Raw genomic sequence first — 24,378 nt, 5'->3', positions numbered from 1 at the left:
TGTACTTTGCTGCAGTCTAACTGAGCTAGAGTGACGGATTTCTTTCCTCGCTCTAATTTTTCGGATGTATCGTCTTCCCTGCCCTAAAAGTGCTCATTAGTGTAGCTAGCACAGATCATGAAAACCTGGGGGATGCCATTAATCTAAAAACGCCAAACTAGTTTCTGCCTCCTTGCAAGAAACGGCAACAGAAATAGCACCGTGCATGCATGCAAAAACAGTATACATTAACATGCATAAGATTACTCTTCAGGTAACTTCTACAATGGCTTATGTGTGTATGTGTAGTCCTATCTGTCAAGTCAACACCATATCAAGAAGCTGGTTCAGAATTTCCTGTAAGAAAATCAATTTGACAAAACATTTAACTGGACAGGCAAATTTGAAGATTCAAAACACACACCAAACAGTTGTTTTCAGCCATAACTTTGATGCAGTGGCAAATGTGCAGTTCAATACCATTCTGCTAAACGCAGTATAGAGTGGATATGAAATCACAAAGTTGTTCGAGTAGGCTTTTCCTGCTACTGAAAAATGGTGGTGGCATAATCATGCTTTGGGACTGTTTTTTCTTCAGCAGGAACTAGAGCTGCAGCCAAGGTGGAGTGATTTTTAAATAGTTCCAAATGCCAATCAGTGTTAGCACAAAACCTAAGGTGACAATAAAAGGAACTTCCTTTTTTAGCATGGCAATGACATGGGACATGTTCAACCAAGGCGTGTCCATTAATTAGTACCACTATTTGAATCCATTCTTAAATGCCATCCATATCATGAATATTGTAAGTGTGATGATGTAACGTTTTAAACGTGTTCACACGAGAACGCTTTACTTCCTCTTTTTAATAGATGAGGTGTCTTTGCAATGACTGCTTTGTTCACTTGTTCCTGATGTTATCACACAAAGAGAGGAGACATAAGATGCAGGGTAATGGAGAGCCACGGTGGCTGAGGTTTTATTCCCTGGTTATTAGGGACAATGTAGTCAAAGGAGGTAATGGGCTCGTGCTTGGTTTATTATTCCAAATTGGCGAAGCTGCTGCATGGCCCGCAGCTGAGATGTTATGCTGCTACACCACTGGATTGATGTGTCGGGCCGGGGTGTGTGAGGATCAGCCGCTTGTTGCACTGCAGTCCATTTCACAATCTGACACCGACAGACCCGAATGCCTCTCTCGCTCCGTCCTGATGTCCTTCTCGCGCCCTCTCCTTGTTTGTATTTACCTTCAGGACTGTGCTGTCAGGCTGGTGGCACCAAAGCGATTCTGGCAACCTTGACAGTTGTCTCACAGAATCTTGAATCACAATCTCTACGGGTACTTTACGTCTACTTTCCCCTGACGATGAAACAAAAACAGGAAATGGGGTTTGATTGAAGTAGTACGATGGGTCAATCCAGAATTAGAGGACAATTTAGGCACCAATTTAGGTTTTTGAAAAATGGACAATGTATTTAGGAGTTTTCAAGAAAAACATGCAATATACTATCATATAATTTGATTTTAATTTCATAGTAAGGAATACGATACAGTCACAGGGTTGCAAGTCAATGCTAATGTTAGAGTTTTTGTTTGAAAGTACATGCTAGCTGTGTTCGCTGATATGCTAACTGGTCAAGAACTCTCTCCACAAACACCGTCATTACGAATATGGTAGTACATGCTAGCTGTGTCAGCAGATATGCTAACTGGTCAAGAACACGCTTCACAAACAGCGTCATTATAAATATGGTCGTACATGCTAGCTGTGTTAGCAGATATGCTAACTGGTCAAGAACATGCTTCACAAACAGGGTCATTACAAATATGGTAGTACATGCTAGGTATGTTAGCAGAAATGCTAACTGGCCAAGGACTCTCTCCACCAACATCGTCATTACAAATATTTTTATTTTTATATAGATATATAATAGTTTATATAATAGTTTACTCAGAATGTGGTCAGTCTGATGATTCATGTTCGCGGAACTTTGCGTGTGCAGCATAAATCACGCTGCTTAGTGTTCACATATGGAAAGGCTCATTAATTCCCGATTTATAGTCAGGTGTCGATATGGAGTGGCTGTGTGTGCGTGGAGCCGGGAGCAAGCGTGAGCGTGAGGCTGATAGGCGGCAGCCGGAAACAACACCAGACCAAACATGGGCACAGGTGACGCACAGAGGATCCCCAGTTTCCATAGCAACAGGCAGGTGCAATACATCGGGAGCCGCTCTAGCTTTCGATTTGCGGAGGTGAAACATTGACATGCACATCGCGGTGCGGCGTGCGCACACACACACACACAAAGGTAGGAAGGACTCTGTGATACATAGTGGAAGTACAATCTGATGAAAAGGAGGAAGACTATGATTTTATAAAAAGGGGGAGTACGAGACAAGAAAATAGGAGAGGAGGGGAAGGGGAGTTGGAGGACAGGAGTGTTGATCCATAACTTGAGGCGTGATTCATGATGGAGGAGATGTAACGGTCAGAAAGGATGAGCGGTTGAATGAAGGACAACAAAAAAATGAAGAAAAAAAAAAGGTTTGAGGTATAAGCTTTCTTTGTGATGCATTTAAATTGCACACAAGCACACTTCACTACAGTACAGTTTAAGAAGACAATCGTCAGAAGTGACAAAATGGCCGCCCCCCAGCTAGCTAAAAACAGGTGGAGTTCTCATATTCCACCAACGTAATATTAATCAGAATGCCGTGTTCAGGCTAGTGGTCCTGCGTAGAACATATTCTGTAAAAAAAAAAAAAAAAAAATACATTTGGGTTGACTTTCTATTCAACTACCAGAGTCATGCAACAGATTGCATTCGACTTCAAGCTTCGACTATCTTCCTCCTAGCATGAAAATAAACTCCACTCAATTTCTTCATGTTTACAAATTATGAGGATGCTTTATTCTAGTCATGCGGCGGGCAAATCTCAGCTGCTCACACATTCAAACAGACACATGTTTATGAACAATTTTAGCCACGCGTGTGCGCACATATGGGAGCTGGAGAGTATGCACATTTTGAGTTCAGTCAGCAGTAATGTGCCTTGGCCAGGAGGGATGTTAGATTCTGGGCCAGTGCACCGCCACAACTTCTCTTCAATCCGCCCCCACGTCCTGCCCCCCGCTGTAACACGTGGAACGAAATGAAAGCGTTACCTGTGTGTTACCAGAGTTACATGGCGCACAGCTGGTAATCAGCCCGTAGCGTCCTCAGCATCAAGTCGACGTTGCATCGTGCGGTTTCCTCACTTCTCCGCTGTGCTCGGGTGTTTACACGCAGCCGTTCTGTCCTATTTACAAAAGCTGCGGCCGAGGTTCCGAGGTTCTACTGTCGCTCTCGAGTCACTCATGTGCAAAGTGAACCAAAGAGGGAGTGAAAGCAAAAAATGGGAATGCATGCAAATGAGACAAATAGGAAAAGACAAGGAAGGAAAGGAGAGACAAAAGGAGGGATTTGAGGTGCAGCGCCGCAGGTCAACGTGGATCAGTGTTCCCCTTCTAACGACCGGCCTTATCGCGCCAACGCTTCATTCACACACTTATCAGCGTCGCAAATCAATCTCGATTTCGTGCCGCAACTATCGGCTTCAATATCCTTAGTGGGCCGCACGCTCCTCAAAGCTGTAATTCATTCATTGGTGAATGGACGGTGATGCGCACGATTGTGACAGGCGGGAGGGAGAGACACTGTGTTTGGGCTGTGTGCACACAAGCGTAGGTATTTTTCAATATTTTTTTGCTCAAACTCAGTTCTCAGCTTTCGTGGGGAAAATTGGCTCGGACACTTTATGCCGTGATTGTGCTTCTTTACGATTTTTTTTCTGAACAGAAAAAAAAAAAAAATACTTTTGGCAGCAGGACACAAAACAATTTCGTTTTGAGCAATGAGAAAGATTAGAGCGATTTTCCTCTTTATAGGCAAAGCAGCTTTATCTTGGGCAGTTCATACAGAAGGTAACTCAATGTGCTTCACAATATTGAAAGTCAAAAGAATTGAAGACATTTAAAAGCAAAGTAGGGAAATAAAAAAGGAGTTTACTACAGGTAGTAGAAGAATGTGCAGTGCATTATTCTGAAAATGGAGACCTCAAAATGCACTGCTAAGGGAGTTGCTTTTTCAAGACTTCTGATTGGCTGGACTTATGACGTGCTGTAGTCACAAGAGTTCGAAACATTTAGAAAAATATTCTCCTTTTCTCGTGACTTATATATATATATATATATATTTCAAAAATCAATTCAGTGATTAATTGATTTGCTGCAAAACCTAAATGGGCGAGAATGAAAATATTTGTTATACTTAGCATGTTTAAGATGTTTTTTGAAATCGCTCCATTTCAGCAAACCCAATGAAGTCTTTTCAACAATGTATGTGCCCTCGGATATCGTAAAGCTACTGAATTTGCCGATTTAAAATCATTGAGTCAAACATCCATACACAGCACCTACCAAAGATTGCCATTCGTCATCTTTGCTCAAATCGCGTCTTGCCATACTGTCAAGCGCGTGGATTCCATTTTCAAGTTACGAAATGTGGTTCCTTGACAGTGTGATGACAAGCTCTCTAAAGTGATGAGAAATAGGTTGAATGTGTTTTGAATGACTAAATACTGATATTGTGAGAGAGCGAGAGAGAGAGCGAGGCAAATTTTAGTGCTGAGTCACTGCAAGGCTGTTACTTCTGCGGCACCCTCCCCCACATGAACTCATGCAGCTTGGCTCCATCTCTTCTCTTTTTCCATCCACGTGTTCATCTTTAAGCCTCTACGTGCGTTTTTTGGGGTCCTGCATAGCCGTCTTTTCCGCTATTTGTCAATATCCTTGTGAAATGATTTTTGTATTCATGCTTTATGAATTAGTTCTTAATCATATCATACACGCCTTATAAATCCTTAATGAACTGCTGCACGTTTTTAGACAAGCAGCGTGACCTACTGTCTGCTGAATTATGAGCCTGGATTTATTTCTGCGACTCAACCGCTTTGTTAGTTAGTAAGTCTTGAATAATGATAATGTTAAGTGTATTGCGGTTCATCGTTCATGCCCGTGCGGTAGCTCAGATTTGGAAGCGATTGTTTTTAATGGGATTCTAACAGCATAAAATCTTGTGTTCTGTTTGTATGTTAAAACATTGTTGCATGCTAATTTCCGTTCGCCAATCTACGATGTTTCAAATTAAGCTATTGAGAGTTAAAAAAACATTTTTTTTTTTTTTTTAGGTAAAATCATGTTGGTAGAACATTTGGGCGTTTGTACAAACAAAGTCTGATTCGGTTTTGTTTCATGTGTCAGTTTTACAGGAATGATGAATAAAAAGCTTGAAGCAGGCACACTTTGCATTTTTGGTGAACTGGGTGAGCGAGTGTGAGAACAAGGATTCCATTAAAAAAGTGTGTTTTAATAAGCCTGTGTTCCGATAGATTTAAATGTGATTTCAATTTTGCTCGACTTTGCACAGGTAGACTCGGGTGTGATGGGGCGTTTGCGCCGTTGTGGGATGAAACGTAGCATTATCCCAGCCAATCGTGGCGACATCCCTCATTTGCATTCAAATCAGGGATGGCGCCAGTCTATGTGATGCTCAAAGTGCAGCACTGTACATTCTTTTACTATCTATAGTAAACGACTTTTTTATTTCCCTACTTTGCAGTGGGATCACTGTAATAACATCCATGCATCAATCCATTTAGAATACATCAAAACATGAAATTGAATCAAACATGCTGGAATGAATACAATTATCATATCAACCTATAGCAAGAAAAAAATTCGGGAAAAAAAATTAAACGGACATGTGATGTGTTATTAGAAAGCACTGGAAATTTCGTGTTATGATTCCGGCGGCATCTGGTAAGCTTCCCCCCTCCCGACTGTCTGCCCCCTCCCCTCTGAAACTGGAGTGCAGGAGGCTCCCAGGGGACCTGCAAGCACGAAAACCAAAGAGGATGCAACTGGAGCTTTTCACAGGTGTGAACCGCTGTCTTAAAGCAGTGAAGAAATGTGCATCCAATTTGGTATCAATTGTAGAGCCCAGGTACAGTTCTGTTATATTTAACATTGCCTGAGAGTACATTTGTGCATTTCATCGGCAGTGAGGCCATACTTATGGTTGAAAACCATTTCTTTCTTATTTTTGCTCAGTCACTCTTTCACAGTTCACCCCTATTCTGTTCTCCTGCGGCATCCCACCTTCCCTGTGAAGTGTAATTAAGAATGAAATAGAGTACGTCAGCAAAAAGAGAGGGAGCGAGAGAGAACGGAGTCTGCTGCAGGCTTCATAGCGAATACCGAAGCACCGCTCAAGCCCATCTCTCCGTCTTCTCACTTCCCCCCGACACCTCCCTCTCACGCGCACGCCCCTCGGTGCATATACCACTTTGACTTCAAAGGCCTACCCTGCAAAGTTGGAAATTCTCGTCAGTCTCTCCAGAAAGGGAAAACGCGGCCAGCTGTTCTCGTGGCTATTAAATGTCATTCGCGTTTTCAACATGGAAACAGAAGCTGAAATGTCGATCAATGTCTCATATTTCGATGTCACGCTATTTTCCGTTTGCATTGAAAATAAAGGAATTAGCCTTACCGTTACAAAATGGGAGAGCTTTAATGATAAACATAGCGCAAAAAGGAAGATTATTTCTATATTGTGACAATGCTTCTTGGAATAAAATGTACATAATTGGAAAGCCTGTTTACTACCTTTTCAAATGGTAAGGATCGTGTCATGCAAGGAATGCGCAGCAACGCTGAGTATTTCAGTATTAGCTACAGCTTGTTTTGTAGTCTTGTTTGGTATTTGGTGGATTGGATAAATGAAGTTTGATAAAACGAGACGTATTTAATCAAGACCTCAGGAGCCTATAATAACACCCCAAAAAAGGCATTTTGGGCTTTGCTTTAATTTGACATGTTCAAATAACTGCGCTACTGCAACCTGCTGTATAGTTTAAAAACAACTGTAACTTTAATGTAAATCCGTATGTATTTATGTCTCCCTAAACATAATTTGTCGCAATATGGTGTAACAGGGTGAATGAGCAATGGTAGTTCCTGGAGATCCATTCTCCACATACTTACACAAGCTAAACCAAGCCAATGCACTCAGACACGGTCACACGGGGCTTAGCCCTTCCTCTCATTTCTTCTGTTCTGGCTCCCCTCTCCAAATTGATTTTTTCAGGCTGTGTTATCATAACCATTAATTTGGAAGACAGGCTCACTTCAGAGCAATTGAAGACACATTTGTTATGGTGCCAAGCAGCGACAGCCGCTGGAGAGAAGAAGAGGAGAGCCGGACACGGCCTCGCTGTTGAGTCCACATTCAACGATCAATAATATGCCGATGAAATGAGCAACAACAACAACAAAAAATCTGCCAATGCAATTCTGGGTGCTTTTATTATTCACTCTTGGACATTGTTTTTCTTAACAGGTATGAAAGCAGCCACATGTTTACTGAAGGTTTATGTTGTCGCTCCACAAGTCCTTGTGCCTCAATGTGGATTTCGCCTTCCTTAGTATGTTTCTGCACAGTGGAGCGATTCTGAGTTTGAATCTGGCTACTTCAAACAAAAAACAGCATGTTAGGTTAGTTAAGGACTCTGAATCATCTATAAATGTAAATGTGGGTGTAAATGGCTATATTTCTGCATATGCCTTACAATAGGCAGGCATTCGAACTAGGATGTACACCATCTCTCGACGAATGTAAGTTGCGTTGCATGACAGGCTCCGGGGCCATGACCCTCGTGAGGAAAAGTGGTTCCGAAGGGATTTGTGAGGATAGGCGGTTCTGAGGAGATTGAGCTATCTGAAGGCAGCATGCCAGATTTGCAGCCATGGCCAAATACCTGCAGAAGGTGAGATGGATCCTGAATAGTCAGCTGAACGGCAAGAATAAGATCCTGGCCATTAACATCTATGGCCTGCCAGTAATCGGGTAGCCTGGCCTTTGCAAGATAGGCAAGCCACCGATAGATACCCAGACAAGAAAGCTCCTTACAATGCACTTTAGGGTTCCACCCCAAGTCTTGAATCCTGAGTCTGAACAGAAAGTGGAAAGAAGGGGGGCCGTGGACTAGTAAGTGTCACAGGCACTATCCAGGAAAAAACAACAGGCCTCCAATAATACATCAAGAAGATTTGACTTGCTTAGTGAATGCCCCAGGTAGCAGAAGCCCAGTAAGGAGAAGGAGCCAGATGGACTGCCATTGAAAGACAAGCCTGTGCATGGTATGTAACACCAACAAATTGAAGATGTGGCTGACATTGCGAAAACACACCAGTGGCTGGGGAAAAAAACTGGACTGAAAGACATCAGGGAGGCACTATCACGGCAGCACAAGAACAGGCCCAAACATGAGATCAAATAGAGGCTGGGGGTCTACCACACCACGCAAGACCCCAGGTGCAGGCTGTGCAAAGAAGCCCCAGAGATGATGCAGCAGATCACAGCAGGGTGTAAGATGCTGGCAGGCACGGCATACATGGAGTGACACGGAGTAACCGGGAGCAGGAGTAGTGTACCGATATGTAGCGAGTGGCCGACACCCTGTGGTACTTCCAGATCCAAACTGACAGACTGGTGTACGTGCGTGTCAACCTGTTTATAAACAGGACCATGTAAGTTTCACTCTATATCCCAACTGACTGCGTTAGAGGCTTTTGTCCACCCTGGAGTGATTATTGCTAAAACAATAAATTTAATGGTAGCCAATGACTTTGGCACAGTACTGTGTAATGCTGCATCTGCTAGATAGTTACAGTTTTATTTCGGTGGTGAACTTTTACAATTAATCACATACACTATTTGTTGTCTATGCTTTTTATACCTTTGGCATTGGATGAGTGTGAAATTTGAATGGGAAAAACAGATCGTATTGTAAGAGGAAGTATTGATATGAGGCAAAGAGAGACTTACTACAAACTACAACAACAACTGTTAAAGAATTCACACCTGTGGTCAATTTAGTTTTAATTAATCTAATAAACATACACTGAATAAAATGCTTTGTTGACGGTTTTTAAGTAGGTTTATAGATTATTTTATTTCACGCAACCACCTGAAAATACACCATTTTGTTCAGTGTTTAATAAACACCTCAATGTTTTAATCATTTTTTTAAACACAAAATTAAATATTGTGTTTGACTTTGAAAATGTATAGCTACAATAATTATATATGATATGCACACACGTCGCAATATGTGTATATAACTAACGGTTTGAAATGCAGTACATAAGTGCTTGATAAATTTACGAGGACATTGAGACGGTCTGACTCAGAAACCATCCAACGCCAAGAAGTGCTTTAATGCAGCTCTTTCACTTTTAATGAGCTCTTGAGATCTTAGCGTTTTGAAAATTTGACACTTTATGCACCTTTTTACACTCAAATTTTAGCAGAAAGTCAAGAATTAGTCAAGCATAAAATTAAATAAATGGAACTATTTTTTAAGGAATGCAAGTAAAATAGTTTCTTTGACCATCCATCAATAAATAGTAGGATTTATTTATTTAGTTTCAGTTTCAGATTGAGGGATTTTGTTTTAGAATGAGTAATGAGTCCAGAAAACAACAAGTAAAATGATCGAACAAATGAACTTAAGTAAAAATGAGTACAGAGCCCGAAATGTACAGTACAAAAGTAAATATGATGGCTATTTATTTTATTATTTTTAACTTTTCAATATCTGTTTTGATCAACAACAAAAAAATAACTTCTCTACACACAAAATAGTCGGGCAAATTGATTTGAAATATGAGTAAATTGAGTGATGACGTGGTTACCGCAGAAACCACATATTTGTATTAAGTTCTCACCACTGGTTGCATATGCAGGTGTATCTAATGAAGTGTTCCATCAGCCTATGAGAATATATCTCTTTCGCGAAGCTCAGTGAATCGACCCATTATTTTCTTGAATATTTCAAAATTCCAAAGCACCAATAAAAAGTATTTAAAAAAACAAAAACACCGCCTCTTCTTTTTTTCGATCAAACGCTGCTGCTGCTGACGTCAGAGGCTCCGCCATCTTTGCCGAGAACTGCACTGCTTCCCCTCATTGAAGAAGTGAGGAAGACTCGGCGCAGCGCCTTTGCAGCATCGCCGTCACAGCGTGAACACACATATACACACACACACACACACACACACACACAAATACAGGGAGGCGGCTGGTCCAAAAAAGCGAACGCATTTCCTCCAGTGCTGACTGCAGGCCGACGACAACAAGCTCGGGTAAGTCCGCTCCCCTTTGCTCATTTCTTCGCACCCACCGCAATTTGCGCATTGGATATATCAGTTGGTTATTATCCGCTTGTGAATGAACGGCAGTGATTGGCGTAAGACGTATTCGGGGCTAATTAGTCTTATTTTAGTTTGCGAGGAAGGAACGGTGCGTGACCTCCCAAGCGCAAACGCGCAGGGAGTTGGATGGATGCGCTGCGCAATAATGCGTCGATGAAATGTGGGCGTTTTCGCTCTTTCAGCACCTCGGATAGCGACGCATCTTTGAGAAGCGACTCGGGGACACGCCGCATGGTTGTCAAATATGCGAGAAATATTTGAGGTGCCCGTATGTTGTTAGTGGGCTACACATCATTGACAACCCGCAAGCAGGTAGACTGACGCCGCATCAAAACGGCGAATTGGGAGCTATAGGAGCCGTCGCAATCATTTTGAAAACCTTTTCTTTTCCTGTTGTTCCAAAATAAATATAGCGAGAACAGAGGCAGTGAGTGCACGCAAGGTGATTGCGGCGGATGTGCAATAAAAAAGTGCGCCATGGCGAAGTTGATGGGAGGAGGGTTGCCCGTCTAAACAGAAAGGAGGGGGAGTGGGTGGGGGGGGCACGGGTGGGTGGAGGAGCTCCGAGTGCGTGTGCGCCGCGACACCCTCGACTCTTGTCACCATCGATGAGGCCGCCGCGCGTGGTCCGTCAATCGCGAGTGTGTGTGGGAAAGAGAGGGCGGGGTGTTAATGGCTGCATGGTGGGTTGGGGGGTGGGTGGGGGGTTTCTCAATTAACGCACTCTGCGGTTGAGGTGCGTCAGGCACGAAGATAAAGAAGAGCCGCATGTACGTCACATCTCTAAGTTATGGGTCACCGGTGGGCCACCGTTGCATTATAGGGTGCGCAATAGGTGCGCCCCTACAAGGTAGATAGACAGAAACACATCTATCAAAAATTACATTAAGTTCATTTGTAGGAAGAGCTTTTATGCTCCACCTTCTGTTCTGTATTGATTGTAAGTGAGAGGTCGTGTTGTCCATCGGGTAAGCAGATGTCGTGACTGGCTAATTGAGTGTTTGACACTGTTCATGCGGTTTGCGGCCGCGGCGTAAAAACAGCGTGTTTACGTCGCACTTGCATAGCAGACCATAGACTTTTGTAGCATCAAACGTGTTGCCCTGCATTCACGCCAATGGCAGATTGAAGCTCACGCTGCGGAGAGGACGCCCTAACCGGGGGGGGGGGGGGGGGGGGGGGATTAGGATGCCGTGGTTGTCATGGCTGCTATATGCAGTTTGCGCCGTTTGAACTGCGGGGAGAGCGAGGAGGCAGAGGAAGGTGGGAGGGGTGAGGAGGGAGGAGCGTGGGCCTATTGAGCTCGTTGAAAACGGGGCTGATTACCAGATGAATGGTGACTCACTGATATCTTCACCGCGGGTTCATTTCTCAGAAACATGACTGGTACTGTTACACGCTTACTGTACTGCTGCTGGAATGAAGCCAAACAATATGATGGATGCTGGTCAATACGAGCTGGCTGCGTAGCTGCATTGCCTTTTTGGTGCAGGGTGTTGAATATTTTATGACATGCAATACAATTATATTTCCTGTTGTGGGTGGATGGATGGGTGGATGGATTGCTTAAAAATCTATCACGGAGACAAATATGTGGCATAAAATAATTGAGTAATCCATTTTTAAAAAGAGTGGTGTTAATATAAGAATACGGTGGGGGAAAAAAAAGTAAAATGCTGACAATTAGCTGCAACGCAGGAATGCGAGTTGTTCCAGTAAAAAGGTCACAACATTAGGTACACTTGCACAATCTAATGAATTCCAACATGGAAGATCCTGAGGGAGGGTTTCATTGTTACCCCCACCCAGGTCGGTTATTTTTATATTGTTCGTTTATGTGAATTCACCAAAACCATTCTGCAGATTTTGATCAAAGTTGGATGACTTGTATGAGAAAGAACCGATGAAGTAGGGCCGCTCGATTATGTAAAAAAATATTAAACTTGATTATTTGGGGAAAAATATATTTACTTTTGTGGTACGAAACAAGAAAATGTTTCAAAGTAAAGATTATAAAGACAAATCAATTTATGTACAAATGACATTTTTAAAAGTACCGTAGTTGCCATGGCACCCTAGTGTGCTTTGAGAGATCAAGAGGTGCACCATGGGAAACTCTCCAATTTCACTTCATTTTTGACCCCAAAAAAATGACATACAGTGATGGCAGTTAACAACAATAAAACAAACTTCCATTAGACAACGAAAGGTACAATAAACCTCAGCGTCCACCTGTTGTCATTCATACAACAGAATGACTCACAGCTTCCTGGAAATATCAACTAAACAGGCCCAGATTTCACACTGAGACAATTTGAAAGTAAACTGAGATCAGATCATCTCGTCAGTATTTTTCGTTGGTGATGCGCCGTGAGATTTTGATATAAAATGGGTGCCTTGCCCCGATAAAGGTTAGGAAACACTGTTCTATGCTACGTGTCCTCACCGGCGATGCCCTGGACCGTAAATGTAAACTCCACACGGGAAGCCGAGAACACTGCGCCTCAGCACTATGAGGCAGACGTGCCAACCACTAGCATACCATGCTGTCTATCGGAAAATAAATAAATAAATAAATGCTCACATACCATCGGCTGCCATTCCGGTCTATTGCTGTAAAAGCAGTTTTTGTACAGCTATCTTATTGGACGTACAATGTAAGTAAATTATTTATAATAAATGTTACTTGTGATTGATTCTTTTGCATCCCACTGGCAGGACTAAGATAGTTATTGTTTTCCTTTTTACATAATGGATAAACGTATTTAGGATGAATGAGCATTTTTTTTTTTTTTTTTTTTTACTCCTGCTGCATTGGAAAGCCGCATTCGGGTGTCTGGCTATATTGATGCCAGAGGTGAAAAGCAGACAAGGGTGTTTTAAGTGCCCTTGCGCAAATAACTTGACCACTGGCCACTTTTTTAAAGTGCCGCAGTTCAGCTTGGCAAATACAAACTGCAGCAGTTCCGTTTTTTGGATGCATGACAAAACATAATCATGCGAATGAATTCAGCATTTCTTGTACTTTCATATTATCGACCTGAATTTGTTGAATTATGCCAGTTTTAGTCTCAAACAACCATTCAGCCTTCAATGAGCCTATGCTCAATGTTTTTGGAATGTGGGAGGAAACCGGAGCGCCCCGAGAAAACCTACGCAATCACGGGGAGAACATACAACTTCACACAGGAAGGCCGGAGCCAAGATTAACTGCAATGTAAAAAATATATGTCAGGACAAGAAGAAAATTGCTTCTTTTAGATTTGCTTGGCTAATGCAAATGTTGATGTCTAAACGACAGCAAATGAAAAATACACGTAATAATCAGGGGCGGAACCGTGGGTGGGCCTGGGTGTACACATGGACAGACTGCCCACACAGTGAGATTCATGAAAACAAATATACTTTAAATTTTTTGTAAATTAGGAAATTATTTTTTAATTTATGTTTCATTTTGTTTTGTTTTATTGTATTGAATATTAAGAATGGTATAATTGTGGTTGTCTAAGGAAGATCTGAACTTCATATTATTCAGTTTGTCATTTTATTTGAATATACGATTTTTCCAGGTCCACCCATTAGCCACGTTCTGGCTCCGCCCCTGGTAATAATACGTAACATACGACACCCAGCACATGAAATTACATCTACTCATGTCAAGTTTGGTTTATGAGGACACAATTAGTAGCCATTTTGAAACTCCAATGGTACAATATTTTGTTAGCATCCCTGCTAATGTTGAGTTTGTATGCTTGGTACCCGCATGAGCTGTGAATGTGAATGGTTGGTTTGTTTACTGTACCAACTCATCAGTGAAGCATTTTGGTGGTAGTATAATGGAACTGGTGGCAATGGAACTGGTTCCCTTGTAATTTATTGTTTTATTTTTTTGGATGAGGATGTGACTACTGAGAAAAACAGCAGGCTTGGATGATGATGTAGTTTGAGGCAACATTATCCTGCTCATATTTAGCCAAATGCCTCAGAACTGATTGGACGGCGCTTCACAGTGCAGATGGACAATGACCGAAGGCATACTGTGAAAGCAACCAAAGAGTTTTATTTATTTATTTTTATTTTTTTTCAAGCAAAACTGTTATGCAATGGCCAAGTCAATCACTTGAGCTGAATCATATTGAGCAGTTTTTTTTTGTTTTTTGTTTTATGATAAGAAGTTTTGTTAGTCAGTACAGTACACGACACACATTTTAAAGTGTCATCAATCAGTTTATAAAATTTTGGGGAAAATCTGTTTTCCTTGTAAAAAGTCTTTTTGTGAGCCTAAACACTGAGAGTCTGCAAAACTGTCGTGTCAGGATGAAAGACAGTTTGAGCTTTTTTTTTTTTTTTTCCCCGTGTCCAGTCAGCCCTCCGAGGACAGCCTCTCGCTGTCTCGCAGACACGCTCGGCATGTAAACAAAAACAGAGAAACAAAATGGCTGCTCCCGAGGCACCAGAGATGCAGTACTGCGAAGACAGAAAACACATTTGCGCCTCAGCCGACAAAATTCTACTTGTCTAGAATTCTTAGAAAGGAGCTGACGAATGATGATGTAGTGATAGAATTTTTTTTTCAGTTTTTCTTTCAGTATTGAAATTACATGGTCAGACTAAGGTTATCATAGTTGACAAAACTTGACAAAATAAACTAAAATGTGCTCTATACACAATATGTAGTAAACTTTTTTCCCCATCTTTCACTCGGCAGAAATTTATATATACGTTTATTAGTGCTGTCAAACGATTACAATTTTTACTAATTCATCGAAAAATTTTCCATAATTGATCGTGATTAATCGTATTTTTCAACTACCATTTTTCACGAAGCTTGGAACCGATATTTCAGTAAAATCTTGGAATTAATGTGGAAAAAAAATAAAAGTATATTTCCATTCAAAAACTGTTCTAATCGCTTTCTTTGATCCTTGAATGCGATTCTTTTCCTGTAAAATACAACAGTTGAACAATACACCAATGACATGCAACTAATATGGTATTTGAATTGGCTTTGCAAAGAGTGTAAATTATTTTGGATTTCTCCAATGAGCCGTCAAGCAACTTTTTAAAGTAAAACTGCGAAAGAGTCCGTCCTTGCGACAGTGACTCTCCTCTTAGATTGGCTGCTGCAGGAAGTAAATAAAACTGAGTAAACTGAGTTAATTTTTTTAGTGTGTTATAAAATCTAAATTAATCTCCATAGTTAATGCTTTAACTTTGACAGCCCCAATATATACGTATACAATTTTTATCCAACATGAGAGTATGAACTGCTCCCCGTCCTTTCTCATGCACATGATCTAGTCCATATGTGCATTTAAAGACTTGACTCAGGAAAACAAAGTTGCTGCCGTATTGTGAGGAAAATATAAACCAGGTGAAGCGGAAAAGACAAGGCGAGAAGAAAACAACGATTTTGATCAAATCGGTCAAAAGTTCCATTATTCAAATTGACACCGAACGTTATTAATCGAGATCAGCGAGAGACAGTCGCTTTTGCCAGTAGCAGTAGCGCTGCTGTGACTGTCAGTGTGAGCTGGTGAGGATGCAGTAGATATGAGTGGAGAATGACGCGAGTGATGCTTTTGATCAAGGAGATGTGAGTATTAAAGCGACTGAAAGTGGTGAACTCAACAAAACCTTGATAAATATTCTAATTCACACTTCTTAGTTGATGTAAACATGAATATTCAAAATCTTTTCAGCCCCATGACTGGGTTTGCCCGGGGGATCCCAAATGACTAAATATACCCCTTTGAGGCAAATCCAGTGTGATGTCATCCATCTTAATTTCTGTCCTCATCTTAATTTCTGGCACATCCATGAAGAATGGTCGCCAAGTTGGATTCATCTCTCCGGCGCTTAACACAACATGTTTAGCTCATCAGCTACTTAGGCGAGTGGTTTCCTAGAGTTACTGGCAACTCTTCATTTTCACTAGTCACATTTTTATTTGTTGAAAAATGGTATTTATGTACAACCAACTTCATTCAATAAAATAGGCAGAAGCACTTCTTTCCAGTTTAGGTGACTGGCGGAGCCCGACAACAGGAGATCAGGACAAAGTAACTGTAGAAACATTAAACGTCGACACTGTTTTTTTGTTTTATACAAGGGACAATATTTTGGTAGGCTGGCGCCCGTGTGCTCATGGTAAAAATGGGCGTAACTTCATTTTCATGCCAGCAGTGAGCAAGTCTAGTCTAGTGTGTTTGGGGTGTGTTGCGCCTATGAGGCTGTTCCGGCTTATGTTCCCTCTGCATATGTATCATTTGCTTGATTGAATTTTCAGTATCGTAACTTAATGTCATTCACTCGTGTAGAGGCATTAAAAAAGGTAGTCGAGATGGAATTTGCTATGTTGACTGTATGTTGAATGTGCTATCGTCTGGACAGGTTTTTTTAATGTCTGTTTAATGTCTGTTTTTATGACTTCTGGAATATTTAACAGGCTCTGAAGTGGCCTGGCTACTTGAAGGTTGAGAATTAAATTGCGATATAGATCGCCCAAATTACTGATTGTGGATTATTTTTTGCTTGTCGGGATAATCCTCTTTTATCGTCTTCCCAGCTGCTCCAGAGGGGTAATAGAATGCACCAATATTAATTAGGGCATTATGGATTGATTTTTGCTAAGGCTTTGCTAAAACATCAGGAGATCTGCCAAGGCAATGCTTGGAATTAGTGTCGCTCCGATATTATTTTTTGGCCCCGGATACCGATTCCGATACCCGGCTGTGCAGTATGGGTGAAGCTTATAATTCTAATTCTTAAACTAACTGCATACTCACTTGAATGTAAAATCATTCATAGTTCATAGTTAAATCATAACTTGTGAAGTATGTGCAGTAACATAGTAAACAGCAGAGGTGGGCAGCCCGGGTGCCTATCCGTCAATGCGTCATTTTTTTCAAGCCGAAACAAACGTCATCGTCTGTCGGTTAGTTGGTCATGTTATTTTACCGTGCTTCTGTCAGTAAACGTCAAAGGTCAAATAGTCAATCGGGGAAAAAAAACAAAAGGTCCAACAGATAAAAATGTCATCCATTATCTGAACGTATTTGATTAAAATGGTAATATGGACATCGTGTCACGAAACTAGACATAAGTAGACTGATGACCGATAATACTAACATTGGATAAGGCTTCTCTTCGTGTTTTAATTTTCTGCGTGTGTGACACGGCGGAAACTAAGCATTTTGCGTAAAATGACGTCTGACATCTAAAGGGCATTTTGATACCGTATCAGGGCCCCTACCCGTCCCGGTATCGTATCGGTTCAACGCTAATTGTGTTTCAACTCGCAGATGGGTCAAAAGATACCATGTGCGCAGCGTTTTGTATTTCTCTAACTTTCATGGCATCATATAACGAGAGTGGTTGTGCTCAGTTTAAAAGAGGCTTCAGACAGAAATTGTTCAATTACCTTCTGGTCATGTGCTAATCTCAGCACATTTCGCTTGTCCACTTACACTCCAGCAGCATAAACGTCAACGTAATAGTATGCAGTGATAAGTGTACCTCAGCATGATCCTGTAAATGGGTGAATGATGCAGTGAGTAAGAGCTCTTTTGTTAGTTTTTTTTTTTTTTTCTAAACCAGAGAACTAGAACTGTGGTAGTTGGCGTCGGGATTATAATAGTTTGCGATATTTCATTATAGTTTGTTTTTATTTTATTTTGACTTGTTTTTTTTTAATTCAGTTTGTTTTATTTTGGTTTTTTTAGAGCAAGCTTGTTCGATTTTATCAATGTTTATTTTGATGAAAATGCTTCATTTTAGTTTAGCTTTTATTAGTTTTAGTGTTTTTGATTTTTGAATCGGGAATATTTGCGGAGTGCAAGATTGAAAAAAACAATTTAATTGAAATAAAGTAAATAATTCTCAAGCAAATTACTTTCCTACCTTTCCAGCTACGGCTGAACAGCAATACCAAAATAAATACATTTCAATAAAAAAAAACCAAAAAAATTAATTAATTTTAATAATTTTAAAAGAGAAAAACAAAGGGCTAGAATTATAGTTAGTCTTAGTTACTTTTATAAACCCAAGGTGAACTTTCAGTTTGTTCTCTTTTCTTTTTTTAAAGTAATTTCATTTTCATGGTTTTTTTTTTTTCAATTTTTGTTTGAGTTATTTCGTTAAGTTTTGTCAACTATAATACCATCGGGTGGGGTACATTGGCTATTTTGTTTGTTCATATGCCTCTCTTCTCTCAAGAGAGGAATTGGATCATGGGCAGGCATCTCGGTGCCAATAATGAGACTGAGATCAGCACAAATGCCCTTGAGGTCACCTTCCATCTGCCTTTTACTGGCAACCACATCATTCGCTTGAGGAGGCAATCAATTCAATGATGAGACTGTTTTCCGTCGCCCTTATCTGTCTTTTTGTTGCAAATATTTCAATTGACCCCAAAACGCCTTCCAGCGTTTCCTTCTCTACTTTGGTTCGCGAGTTGAAGACGTAAACAGCTGGTCAAAGAAACAAGATATAAACAATGAATCAGCTGACACGGTGACATGGTGACCTTTTGTTTTTGTCTATGAGCTTGTCTTGTTTGTTTTTCTGAAAAATGAGACGCTTGTGCTGGCCTGCTCAAAAACAAATAATCAATCAATCAATGATAAAGCGAGAGAAGGATGCAGACATCATTAGCCGTTTAGCCGCGACTACGTCGTAACGAGTGTGACAGTTGTTCATTTTAAGACCCAATAAGGTCGGTGATTCGAAATTGCGCAATAGTTGAACGGCAAACAACGGCTCACCCTGCGATTGGCTCACCCATAGTCACATGGGATCGGTGCCATCTTGACACAAGTGCCATAGAAAAATGATGGATTGATAACAGCTCGTCTTTACCTTGACACATATACAGAGAGAGAGAGAGAGAGAGATGAATAAGGGATGGGATTCGGGGGTTCTCGGGTCAATAATGCATGGAGGTCTCTGTCGAGCGGCCCGCTGGGATGCCGCTCCAGCACTTAATGCCATCTCTCTGGAGAAAGAGCTCGATCTGAAGTGACGCTGAAGTGTATCGTGTCACGTTACAGCACTGTTATTAGTCAGCCTTGTAAATATAACATTGGGCTAATATTAAATATTGACATAATGTCCACTAACAAATGCTTTCACTGCAAAGCACTGAGGTGAAGGATGTTACTGATGATCTAAGCCCCCATTAGATATGAATTTAGATATAATTTAATCTAGATGCAAAAGAAAAGAAAGCCGCATCCATTCATTATGAGTCTCTATTGTGATGCACACCAGATATGACCTTTACATTGAGTTAATTGAGCAGAGTAATTTACCCTAAAATTATCACAGCCTGAACTTCTGAGTACGGTATTATCATAGTCGCACTTTTCCAGAGAAAGAATTACACACGCAGAAGTCAATTCTTTTGCTTTTGTTCTGGGTCAAACTAAATCAAACTGAAACAACAACAAAACAACAAAATGGCAGCCAACTAACGCGTGCAGGCAACAGGTAATTGCAACACTGGAATTGGGTCCCCGTAGCGATAAATTGTCGAATCTGAAATTCACATTAAGTTTTTTTTTTTTTTTTACACGTTGATAGCTATGGCAAGTATTTATTTACGGAACCTCTAATCCAGGGGTCACCAAGTCCGATCCTCAAGGGCAACTATCTTGCATGTTTTCCATCTCTCCCTGCTGCAACACACCTGTTTCAAATGATCCGTATCGTTATCAGGCTTCTGAAAAGCTTGCTGGTCATTTCAATCAGGTGTGTTGCAGAGGGGAGGGATGGAAAACATGCAGGATAGATGCCCTTGAGGACCGGACTTGGTGACCCTTGGATTAGAGGTTCTGTAAATAAATATTTGCCATAGCTATAATGGTATTTGTAAAAAAATATATATATAAAAACATGTAAAAAACAAAACAAAAACAACTTAATATGAATTTCAGATGTGTCATTAGACGATTAGACAATTTATCGTTACGGGGACCCAATTCCAGTGTTGCAATTACCTGTTGCCTGCTCTAATCAGTCCTCTGCTCTCCAGTTTCACGCTTTGTGTTCTAATCGCTGTGAGATTCTTTCCTTTTAATTTATTACGTCTAATTCTGCTGAATCATGTATAGTAGCCAGCTTTACTCCGCACTCTGGCTTATAGCTGGAGGTAGCTGAAGGCGAAATCATTCCAGAGTATCACGGGCAACTGCGTGATAGAGAAAGCCAGTCGTCTACGTGTGGAATGTAATTGGACGGGCGCCGTGCGGAAATAAGGGCATTTTCAGATCTGACGTTATCGTTCCCATGGCGACCATGCTGCTCCTGGTGTTGTAAAAACACTTGATGGATGAATGGATGGATAAATGGATGTCCCTATAAACCTCATAGATGTTGTTTTGTTCTACTCTTTTTTTTTTTTTTTTCTCTCTCCCTTTTTATAGTTATAGGTAGTATTGCTGAAGACATTATTCAAAACGCCGGCGTACGGACGTGCGCGGTGCTCAGCCTTAATCCAATAATTGCCTTAAAGCGTTGAGGTCTCCACCGCACATGCCGCAAATCACTTTTAGTGGCCCTTCTTCAGTGCCATAAATTAAAGGCGGCCATCAGCAAATCAGCGAACCACACCCGGATATCCTCGTTGAGGCAACATGGCTCTAATGACGTGCGAACACGCGCGCACACACATGCTTCAACAGCGTTGTGTGTTTACAACACGGTTATGTATTTTAATAAAAGTGAGCATGGTTGATTCCCTTTAAGCGTCTCACTTTTTATTGCCTCGCTGTTGACTTGGGGTCACCTTGGTTACCATTCACTGCCGTGGATCTCATGGGATGACTCAAGGGGAGGACAGTGCGTCACCTTTTGTATGCGCGCACGCACGCACGCACGCACGCACGCACACGCGCGGGTGTCGGTTGATTGGCTACAAGTTCCTCTCCTACCTTGCGTCTCTGAGACCAGCGTTCGGATATTGGATTGTATTTTGAAATTGCTACGATGTGATTCGATAGGATATTTGATGGCTTTTTTTAGTGGCACGTTCAAAATGCGCACTGATATTCATTTCACTTATGATGATGTATCATATATATAGATATATATTTGATATATACAGATATTTGTTGAGAAATGAGGAAGTGATATTGGTTTTCTCTAACTGAAGGCGTTTTTTTTTAAACCAGATTCACTTGCCCTTGTTCTTCGTCATCAGTCCCGTAATCCTGATGCCGCTGGTATGATTGCTTTAGGACAAGGGGCGATCGGAATAGCTAAAGCTAGCGAGACTAATGGCTACCGTCATCACAACGATCTCATTTTAATACTGTCGGACCCGCGTGGACGTATGAAGCCCGTGTCGTTTTTTTGGCTGTACATTCTGCTGCTCATCAGATCGTTTTAGTCCAGTGACGGCAGCAGATGGGCGACTTGGAACTGAGTGATGGAAGACAAGATGGCAAAAATGTGACGTGAGCACATCTGTCTCACGTTCAAGAGAAGTTTGCGTTTTCACCTTGCGCATGTTTCCTCTAGGTCCCGTTTTCAAAAAAAAAACATGCATGCTCGGTTAATTGAAGACTCTAATCCCCATAACTGTAAATCTGGGTCAAATTATTGGTTGTCTCAATGTGCCTTGTGAGTGGCTGGAGTGACTGGCGGAGGCTCCAGGCCACCTGTGATCCTAATGAGGACAATTGCTGTACAAAATGAATAGAGGGATGTTTTTTTTTGCAGACATGCTTTACATTGTGTTGTGGACTGAGCTTAATGTTGGCTCATAAAAGCAAGACAATGTCAACGGTAACAGTCGGGCAGCGTGAGCCAATGAAACGTGAAAAGAGGCTTTGATATTCTCATTAGTCTGGGATGTAAACTGATTATGTAAATAAAATACATAATGAGTTAAAAAGAAAGGCTCTGAAGACTGTATGCGTTTTACTACATTTTACTTCCAGTCCTTGTGATTGATTAAATATTCTCAAACGACTCCCAGATAGGTAACCCGGCATTTTACCAGATGGGAATCTCCGAGAAAATTGTCCTTTACAAGGAAACATTATATGAACGAAAAGGGTAGCCTAGCCTTTCACACAAAGGTCATCAGTTTGATCCATGTGTGTCAATAGCTCTGTGGCTGGAGATTATTGGCATCCTCCTGCTGCCTTGATGTATGAACGGATTGTTGCTTCCCTGTGATAACAGGAAGCTTTCATCCAGCCTATTTTTTTTTTCATTAAAGTGGAAGTCAACCCCAAAATGTTCTTGACAAGAACATGTTCTATGCAGCCCCACTCATTCTGATTAATATTTGCGTTTGTGCAATATGAGTTAAGCAGTAAAATCCACCCGTTTTTAGTCATCTTGTCACTTGCTGTCGACTGAAAATGACATCACCGCTGCTCAGTTAACGGCCAATCACGGCACACCTGTTTTCTGAAGCTGAGCCATGATCGGTCGATACTTGTAGCTTGGGCAAATGTGATGTCATTTTCAGACGACAGAAGGGACAAAATGGCCGCCCCCTGAGATGGCTAAAAAGGAGTGGATGTTTTACTGCTTAACTCATATCCCACAAACGTAACATTAATCAAAACAGTGTGAGGTTTTCGGGGGCTACAACAGATGAATTGAATTGCGTTAAATTGATTCCGGACATCCTTGACAAAATTCAAAAGCTACAAATCAAGACAACAAATGCATAAACAGCCGCGAAAGAGAAGTTCCAGTGCTAGGAAAGAGATGGTGAGAAAGTCGAGAGAGCAAAATGTGACGCTTGTAATTGAGCCATAAAGTAAAAGGTCAATGTGGCCTGTTAAAAATTAATTGCTTGAATTTGGTTACATAAAGCGAGAGGGAGGCGATAATCCGTCTCCCCTCGGCAAGCGGTTCCCGAAGTCTGCTGTAAATCGTCCTTGATTTAGATGCCAAGCACTGCGGTGCGCTGTCCACTTTTGAGGTTTATGTAAGCCAACATGGCTGCTGTTGGCGAGCGATGCAGCAGTGCGAGAGAGGAAAGGCGAGAGGGAGGGAAAGAAATTAGGGCATGGGGAGAGCTGAAACAACATCAATAGTTTTACGGAGAACGTACCAAACCATCCACGGGTTTCTGAATTTATCTGTGATGTATCGGCAGGTTGGATGTCTCACCATGAAATGTGAAAAAAATCAATTCTCCATTGTGGGGGCTTTAATGAGTCACGGCCTCCTATGTTGCGATATCGATGTGTTTGTACACATGAATTTATGAGATGTAAGCGTCCCTGGACTCACAAGGTTTCCGCCAAGCAATCAGTGTGTAGACTGCGTCATGTCAACTGTATAAATTGTGTGACATCAGACCAATTGATCAAAGTAACCAATAAATCCTAAACAGTACTCTCTAAAAACAGTTGGGTGAAAAATAACCCAATTTGGGTCAAAAATGGACCAATCCACCACTTGGGTCAATTTGGCGCAACTTTCTGGGTTGTTTTTGCAGGAAACAACGCACCCCAAAAATGGGTCATTTTAAACAAAACTACCCCCCCAAAAAATGGGTGGAAGGACGAAGGTGGGTCAAATTGACCCGATTAGTGGATCGGTCGGTTTTTGACCCAAATTGGGTTATTTTTTTACCCAAAAAGTGCACAATTCTCTGTCATGCGCCACCTTCCACAAGCATACAAAATGAACCAAACCAGTGCAACTGGCACCACGACAAAGGTGTAACCAAAGTGTAATGGTTCTTTTAAATTACATAAAAATGGGAATGCAGGATAGTGTTTCTACAAATAATATGAGATGTATCAAAAAAGTTCCAGGACTGGTGTCACAAAAGAGTTCAAACACACACGATAGGTTTTTCCCTCCAATGTGGGCCGGACAATCAACCAGCATGTCTGATTCGTTCAGTGCGTGAGAAGAAGTAAACTTGCGGCAGGACAACACGAGTTAATAAAAGAATGCAATACATATCTCGATACATCTCAAAGTGGAATCATTCATCGTTTCAATAAAAAAAATAAATAACGATTTTCCAATTCCAATCATTTCTTTATTTCATTTTTATACACGTCTAATATTTGGCTGTCGCTGTTTGCTTAATTCTCCGAAATGACT

General features: G+C 41.2%; 1 protein-coding gene across 2 annotated transcripts in view; it reads left to right on the top strand.

Annotated features, from left to right (window-relative positions):
• Nucleotides 1-10,021: 10,021 nt before the first annotated feature.
• The window catches only part of snap25a (synaptosome associated protein 25a), a 30,373-nt gene continuing 16,016 nt past the window's right edge, over nucleotides 10,022-24,378 (top strand). Inside the window, exon 1 of one of the 2 annotated variants that reach the window (XM_086018667.1) lies at nucleotides 10,022-10,224. The gene's annotated coding sequence lies outside the window, so the exon portion shown is untranslated. The remainder of the gene's footprint in view (nucleotides 10,225-24,378) is intronic. The other variant, XM_086018666.1, reaches the window with a different exon arrangement.

Source organism: Filicampus tigris, chromosome 20 (assembly GCF_054856515.1).
Source record: "Filicampus tigris isolate MCC_2025a chromosome 20, RoL_Ftig_1.0, whole genome shotgun sequence".
NCBI lineage: Eukaryota > Metazoa > Chordata > Actinopteri > Syngnathiformes > Syngnathidae > Filicampus > Filicampus tigris.
This window is presented reverse-complemented; position numbering and strand designations above follow the sequence as displayed.